Raw genomic sequence first — 8,231 nt, forward strand, 5'->3', positions numbered from 1 at the left:
AGTCCATTTAACCCTCTCAAACTACCACTCTAATGATAATCTACCCTTCAAATTATCAATTACGACAATTTACCCCCCAAACTACCAAAAATTGACAATGTACCCCCCAATGCTAGCAAAATGACAAAATTACCCATATAGAATTTTCAATAAGACAAAAATACCCTTAAAATTTTGAAAAAAATAAATAAATTTTAGTATTTTTGTTTTTATTTTAGTAAGGGTAATTTTGTTAAAATTGGGGGTGGATTATCATTGTTTTGGTAGTTTAGGAGGTAAATTGTCGCAATTGATAGTTTGAGGGGTAGATTGTCATTGGAGTGGTAGTTTGAGAGGGTTAAGTGGATTTTACCATTATTTTTTTTTTCAAAATTTTAAGGTTATTTTTGTCTTATTGAAAATTATATAGGGGTAATTTCGTCATTTTGTTACCATTGGGGGGGTTACATTGTCATTGTTTTGGTAGTTTGGGGGTTAAATTGTTGTAATTGATAGTTTGTGGGGGTAGATTGTCAATTGGGCGATAGTTTGAGGGGGTTAAGTAAATTTTACCCAAGTTTTAATCTTACATGAAATCATTGAAATGTGTAAACTTTAGAGACTATTTTCATTTTCAAACTTAAAACAGTGTTAAAACACCTATCCTTCCACATTTTAGGTCATGTTCCTTGGCTGTTTAACAAAGGAAATGCGACTATGGGAAGACCTTCGATGATTTTAATTTATATTTGCAATCTTTCTTGCTTTAAGTATGGTATTCTTTAGAATGACCTTTAAGAGTCTTGGGTTAGTATTGAATTTTGTTCAGGTAGGCTGTATTAAGAGAAAACATGATTCTGGGGTAAAACGATAGATTGTCCCGAAGAATAATCAATCGTTTTGGGAAGTAAGAGTAAGATTATGGTTTTTAGCGATTGATTAGGGTTTTGCTTAGAGTATGACTTATAGAAACGCGAAGTTTGATCTTTGATATATCCGAGGTCAATGTAAGTAATCACCCATGAAACCGTCATAAATAGTCCATTAGTCAATATGACTATTTTTATATAAACTGTGCATTTTGATAGTCATGACTTTTACAAGTCTATGTTATGAGCCTATAACTAACGCTACAAATAATGTTTATAACTTCCTTTATATTCGTTGCTTATTGTTGTTACCATGTACAACAATGAAGAATAATATGGAATTAAAAAGAGAGAGTTGAAACACAGATTTACGTGATTCGGCAATGTGCCTACGTTCACAAAGAGTGCAGCTGTATTTTACTATTAATGATTAAAGGTTATAACGTACATAACATATATATATATAAACCCTAATTGTATGGACGTATTTTGAAAATCCCTAAAATACCCTGTACTGTACCGTGGGGGCGCTGCCCCATACCCCCACAACCTAATTGTTCCCCCCGCAAACTTAATTACGCCCATGGGCCGCTTCGATCCATTCACTCTGCTCCGTTTATTTGGCCAACCATTGGTATTCTAACATGAGTCATTAGTTCCAACACTTATGTACGAAATAAGTGTTGGAACTCAACTAAAAATATTATTGTGTTTCAAACAGCTATGGGAAAAAAGAGGTACAAAATTTGGAGTGTGTGTACATTATAAAGACTTGATCCGATGTATTAGAGAGGGTACTTTTAGGATGCCTTGAATACATTGGTTAGGGTGACCGGCGCAACCATGTATGGATTGTGATCACATCCTGCAGCATCGTTAGTGGTGTGGATCACGGGGGGGTTGGACCCGGTTTGGCATCATTAGTGGTGTGGATCACCTAGGATTGGACTTGGTTTGCCACTAGTGGTGGCTTGCTATTGTACCACACTGTGGCACCAATGTTGTGCCAAAGGTCTTGTCAAACAATTCTACAACTATAAGAACAACTTCTTTAGAAGTAGTGGGACGTGTACCCTAAGTCCTAACTTGAATAACCGCATTTCATGGTTTATCACTTCCACTAATTTCACCATTCTCAAGAAATCTAGCATTACCGGTTTCATCAATTTTCGTTTTATGTGTAGGACAGTAAAACTTGTTGTGAGTACCCTTGTGAGTATTAAGTTCCATATTGAGAAAATATAAAGAAAAATAGTAGTTAATATACCTAAGTGGACCCATGCTCATTAGCTTAGGCCTTTGGGCTAGTGTGGTATTCAACTATGTATATTAATGTACTCTTTGTAAAACTCCATAACCGCTTTATCTCCTAACAAAACATATACCCTTTGAATTTTTATGGATAACCAATAAAGTAACTATTAATGGTTTTGAAATCTAATTTCTTTTCATGTGGATTATAAATTCCAGCTTCACTCGACAACCCCAAATATGTAAGTGTCTCAAACTAAGTTTCCTTCAAATCCACAGTTCAAAATGAGACTTTGTTTCTGCTTTAGAATGAATTCTATTCAATAAATATGCAACGGTCTTAAGGGCTTCTATTCACAATGAAATGGGTAAAAATAAATTACTTAAAATACTCCTATCTATATCCATTAGGGTACGATTACACATTTCAGCTACTCCATTCTACTGAGGTGTACCTGGCATAATTTAGTATGCACAAATGCAATGGTTTTTCTAGGAGTTTAGCAAATGGGACATGGCATTGACGTGATCCATCATACATTCCATAATAATCACCACCTATATCTAATCTGAAAATTTTCACTTTTTTATCTAATTGTCTTTCAACCTCAGTAATGTAAACCTTTAAGGCATCCATTACTTAAGATTTTTCATGCAACAAATAAATATAACAGTAACATGAAAAATCATCAATAAAGGTGATACAATACTTTTCCCTACCAAAAGATGGTGAGTTAAAAGGTCCACGAATGTCTCTATGGACACTTTCAAGAAGTACTCTAGTCCACTTCTTGTAGAACGTTTCTTTGTGCGTTTGGTTTGTTTTCCCTTAATACAATCCACACTCTCTCTCTTTCTCTCTCACACATACACCAAAATTAGTAAAATCTAGATTCAAAAGAATCTCATTTTTTACTAATCTCTCTATTTTTTCTTTGGATATGTGACCCACTTGTCTATGCCACAAGATTAATGAATTTTCAATAATCATACTATGTTTAGTTCCAACATTATGATGTAGGGTTAAAAGGCCATCAACAAAATAACTAGTAAGGTTAAATACCTTTATGGTGCCTGTGGTTTGGGCCAAAATAAAAAAACCCGCTTTGATTTAAAAAAGTGGCACAAGTGGTACCTATATTTAAACAAAATACCAACTTGATACTTCCATGGAGGTTCTATCTAAACTTTTAATGGAACTACATGTCACCACACATAAAAATGCAACACCTATCCCGTGTGCCACATCTACTTCACAACTCAGCATTTTATGCGATGTGTCATTATGTCACAGCAGGTACTTGGAGTTTAGACGCCACGTCAAATGGTGAAATTTATAAAAAATTACATAAACAAAATTTAAACAAACAATAAAAAAGCAATCATAAATCCTCAAATCAATCAAACCTTAATTTTTCTGTTCTCCTCTAAAAAATACAAGTGGCTCAAAGATCCAAAGGAAATTAAGGTGGAAGTCTTGGTGTGCCGCATGCATGTGTTACAACTCCGCAAGCTCCAAACTCCTATTTATTTTCTTTACAAAGGGAAATTTGTAGATGACCCATACTCGCTTAGAACATGACGACTGGAATCTTAAAGAAAATTCTTGATTAAAGACTTTGCTTGCTTGTCAAATGATAGTTTAGATCCTTGGTTTTGATTAGAACCAAGGAGTATGAAGCTCTGTTAAATGAAAGTTGATACTCGATCTCACCCAACTCGGGCGAGTATGGCTCGAGTTGGGTGAGATCAATATCAACTTTCTTGTCTATGGCTCGAGTTGGGTGAGATATAGTATGAAGCTCCGGTGAGAGTATGAAGCTCTTCAACCTCACCTTTCTTTAGCAAATCGACCACTTCGTAGGAGATCAGATCCTCATCACTGCCAAAGTCAATGACGGAGGAGATGGTGGTGGAGAAACCCACCACTGAAAAAGATCCTATGCTGCCGAAGAAGTCACGTTTGGTTGAGGAAGTGGGGATGGAAGAGGGGAGGGGGTGGGGGTTTGAGTTTGGATCTTAGCGCACAAGGCAAGAACTCAAGCACCTTAATTTGTTGTTCTCAACGAACTAAATCCTTGGAGACCGGTAGCACGGTCCCTCCACCAATGCAGCTGTGTTGGTACATCATGATCCGCTTGCATTTTTGTGAGAGAACAGAAAATTGGGGTTCAATTGATTTAGGGAGAAATGATAAATGGGTTTCCATTGATTTGGGTTTAATATTGGGTTTGATCTTGTTTTTGTTTTAATTTGGTTTAAATTATGTTTATGTAATTTTTAATATTTTTGGTATCGGATTTGGCATAAATACCATAGGTATCACCTGTGATATAGTGACAAGTCATAGGACTTGTCACGTTTTTACGCGTGGTGGCGTGGAGCTCTGTTAAAAATTTAGACAGAACCTTGACAGAAGTATCAAGTTGGTATTTCGTTTGAATATAGGTACCATTTGTGCCACTTTTTGAAACCGATGCTGCTTTTTGTTTTTGACCTAAACCACATGTACTAGAAATGTATTTAACCCTAACTAATAAGATTCAATTTATACAAATCATCACATATATTCCCATAACCAACAAAAGAGACATCTTTAAATAAATTGAATATTTTATTGCGGAATGTAAAGTAATAGTCATTAAGATCAAGTTTAGTTAAAGAAATCAAATTTCGAGAAATAGAAGGACCATAAAGTGTAAAAGAAAAAAATCTAGATAACAACCAGTATCTAAAAACAAACCAAAGGTTATGATGGCAACAACTAGAACTTTAACCTTATTTTTCAGGATTATGAAATTTTCATTTGTGTTTAAAGTTTGGATTGTAATGAAGCCGTGCATTGAAATAGAAACATGAACAATAAAACTTAAGTCAATCCACCAAGTATTAGAAGGAACTACACTAGGGATTGATTCGAAACATAAGCAAGCTAAATGCTTATATTTCTTTTTGAACCATGCCTTGCATTTGTGACAATCTTTCTGAACATGCCAATTTTTTTTTGCAAAATTGTCTTTTGACATTGTTTTGTTCATTTTCATGAACCTCAATTGCTTGAGGACGTCTATTAACTTTAGGTGGCTCTATCTTTGTGCCCTTTTAGGCTTCTTCCACTTCTTTTTGGCTCATTGACTTACTAGTATACTGGCCAAATCATTTACATTCCATTTATCTTTATTAGTGTTGAAATGAATTTGGAAAGGTCCATACAGAAGAAGTAAGGAATTCAAGATAAATTGCATAAGAAATAACTCATCCACATTCATCCCAAGAGCCTTGAATTTAGCAACTAGAATTTTCATTTCAAGAATATGGGCATGCATCTCAGGTGTACCGTCACCATGAGTTTAGCTATCAATGTCCCAGCAAGAGACTTGGCAGCTAATCGAAAATGTTCTTCCACAGTTATAAAGAATTATTTAGCACTTTAACATTTAGGAAGTGTTGACTTAATATTATTCACTATGCTCATTTGAATAAACATAATGCTCAATCTGTTTGATCTTTTCCAAGACTTGTATAAAGTCTCTTCTTCCACATTGCTTGAATTAGTTATAGCTAGCGATTTCTTAGTCCGGAGTGCCAAATCAAGATCAATAACACCAAGGTGAAATTGAACTTGTTTAGACTAGTCTAAGAAATTCATTACTTTAAGAATCAAAACAAACAAAGCATGTGAATGTAGTAAAATAGAAATTGACACTACTGTCAAATAAATGCTCACTATGAAAATTCTACACATCATGTGCTCGATAGGAGCCCCGAGGATAAAGCCTTTGATTTGAGTATTACGCCAATTAATTATGTTGATTTCATCGGGGTAGATGCTATTTTGTCAAATTATTCTAACCAAATTTGTAATGAGATTGATATGGCGGAGGGGAATGTTTTATCAAAAAGTGATGGGGTCATTGCTAGTTATTTGAAATTTTTTATGGCATATGGGAAAGACAAGGCACAAGAAAAGCATGGCAAATCTACACGGCAAGGTGAGGAGCGCGGCCTTCAACATCATTGTCCCAGTCTGCTAATGATTAAAGCCATCATGTTTTTTATAGGGTGTAGCCTTGTTGTGATTTTGAGAAGAGGAGAATGGAATGAGCTGACTGGACATCCAAAGGACCATGGAAAGAACCAGCCGAATTTGAGGGCAAATTCTCTCTAACAAAGGGAGAATGATGCAGGTCGCTAGGGATGGGCAAAAACCCGCCCAAGCCACCCCGCCCTGCTCGGGTTTTATGTGTTTTTTTGCGGGTTCGGGTAGGATTCTTCCAACTCGAGCGGGGTGGGTTGATGGTTTTAGGTGTTTTTTTTAGCGGGTACCCACCTCGCCCCGATTCGCCCCGCATAAGTATAAAAACTAAAAAACCCTAACCCTATTCTATTCAGCCTCTCTCTCTATTCTTCTGCCTTCGTTCCCTTTTCTCTCCCTTGCTCTCTCTTCGATGTGCTCTCTCTACCTCTCGTCTGCTTCTCTCTCTAGTTTACGCCGCCGCTCCACCTCTTCTGACCACTGCTGCTGCGCTGCTCCCACCTCCACAGACCACAATCCTGTCGATCCAGGTTTTTTTTTTTTTTTTTTCTCTCTCTAGACCTCTTTCATGAATCGTTCTTTGGTTTTCTTTTCCATTGTTTATAGGTTTGATGTAGGGTTGTGTATGCTTGTTTGTTTCTCAGAGTTCAGTGTTTATAGGTTTGAATCGTTTGATGTAGGGTTGTGTTTGTTTCTCGGGGTTCTGAGAGGATCTGACGAAAATGGAGGAGAAGAAAGAGGAAAAGAAAGAAGAGAAGCTGGTGGAGGAAAGAAATGAGAGGATTTGGAAAAGAACCTGCACAACCCGCAATACCCGCCCCGATTTGCCCTGCCCCGCAATACCCGAACACGTGCGGATATTGTTCCTTGTGCTTGGGTGGCGTGTTGAAATTTCCAAACCTGCAGGGTGTGAGGCGAGTTGGGGAAAAGGCCGATACCCACCCCGCCTCGACCCGTGCCCACCCCTATAGATTGCAGAGCCCTTGGAAATGCGATCGAGCGCTCGCGTGCCTGCGATTGAGCGCACGCAGGGACACTTATGCGCACCAGACCTCTGGTTGTACGATCGATAGCCCTTGTGCCTGCGATCGATAGCCCTTATGCCTGCGATTGATCGCACACAGGGCCTTTTGCTATGTTTCCGCGTTTTAATTAGACTAAACCGACTTTAGTTCATTGTTTTAATAGGATTAGGGTTTTGGGAGTCTTTATTTCGTTATTTTATTAGGTTTTGGGTTTTATGGGTATTTATGTCATATTTTATTAGGTTTAGGAGTCTTGGGGCTATAAATACATGCTTATAGCCTCTAGTTTATCAGTTGTTGTTTATTATTGATTTTCATTAATGCGAATACTTAGAGTTGAGTTTATTTATTTTTTTCCTTTAAACTTTAGATAGAATCTATTGTTTTTAGAAGAATTCTTAGATCATTGATAGACTCAAGATCTGGAATTACCTATCCACTACTTTATTGTTGTTCTTCGCTGCAACCCACTAAATCACCACTAAGTCACGTTGCATCACCCTCTCTTTCACATTCTCTCCCACACAAAATAATATTTAAAGAAAATAAATAGTAAAATAAAAAATATGTTGAAGTGTGTATCAAAAAATGAGTAGTTAAATTAAAAATTTATACATTTTAATAGCTATTTTGGCTACTTTTGCTAGAGATACTCTAAAAGATACTTGTAAGTTGTATGTACGTAATGTGTAATTACACTAAAATGGACTTAAAAGATCTCACTAAAGGACAAAACTATAGAATCCCACTTCTCTCAAGTAATTAACAAACAATTTATTAAGAATTAGGATTAGATAATATAACATTAGGATATATGGGACATTAATTAAATTCTTACACAAACTTGCCTAATTCTTTCCCATTTTCAATTATAAATTGTTATTCATATTCTTCTCGTACATAGGCAGAACATGCACCCAGCCATTTAAGCGAATCAGGAACCAAGGCTGGCTAGACCATTAGGCGAGTGAGGCGTTCGCCTAGGAAGGCCGGCTAGACCACTAGGCGAGTGAGGCGTTCACCTAGGGCTCCCGGATTAATAAGGCCCAAAAAAAACAAAAAAAATTTTGC

Source organism: Corylus avellana, chromosome ca8, assembly GCF_901000735.1.
Source record: "Corylus avellana chromosome ca8, CavTom2PMs-1.0".
In the NCBI taxonomy this organism is placed as follows: Eukaryota; Viridiplantae; Streptophyta; class Magnoliopsida; order Fagales; family Betulaceae; genus Corylus; species Corylus avellana.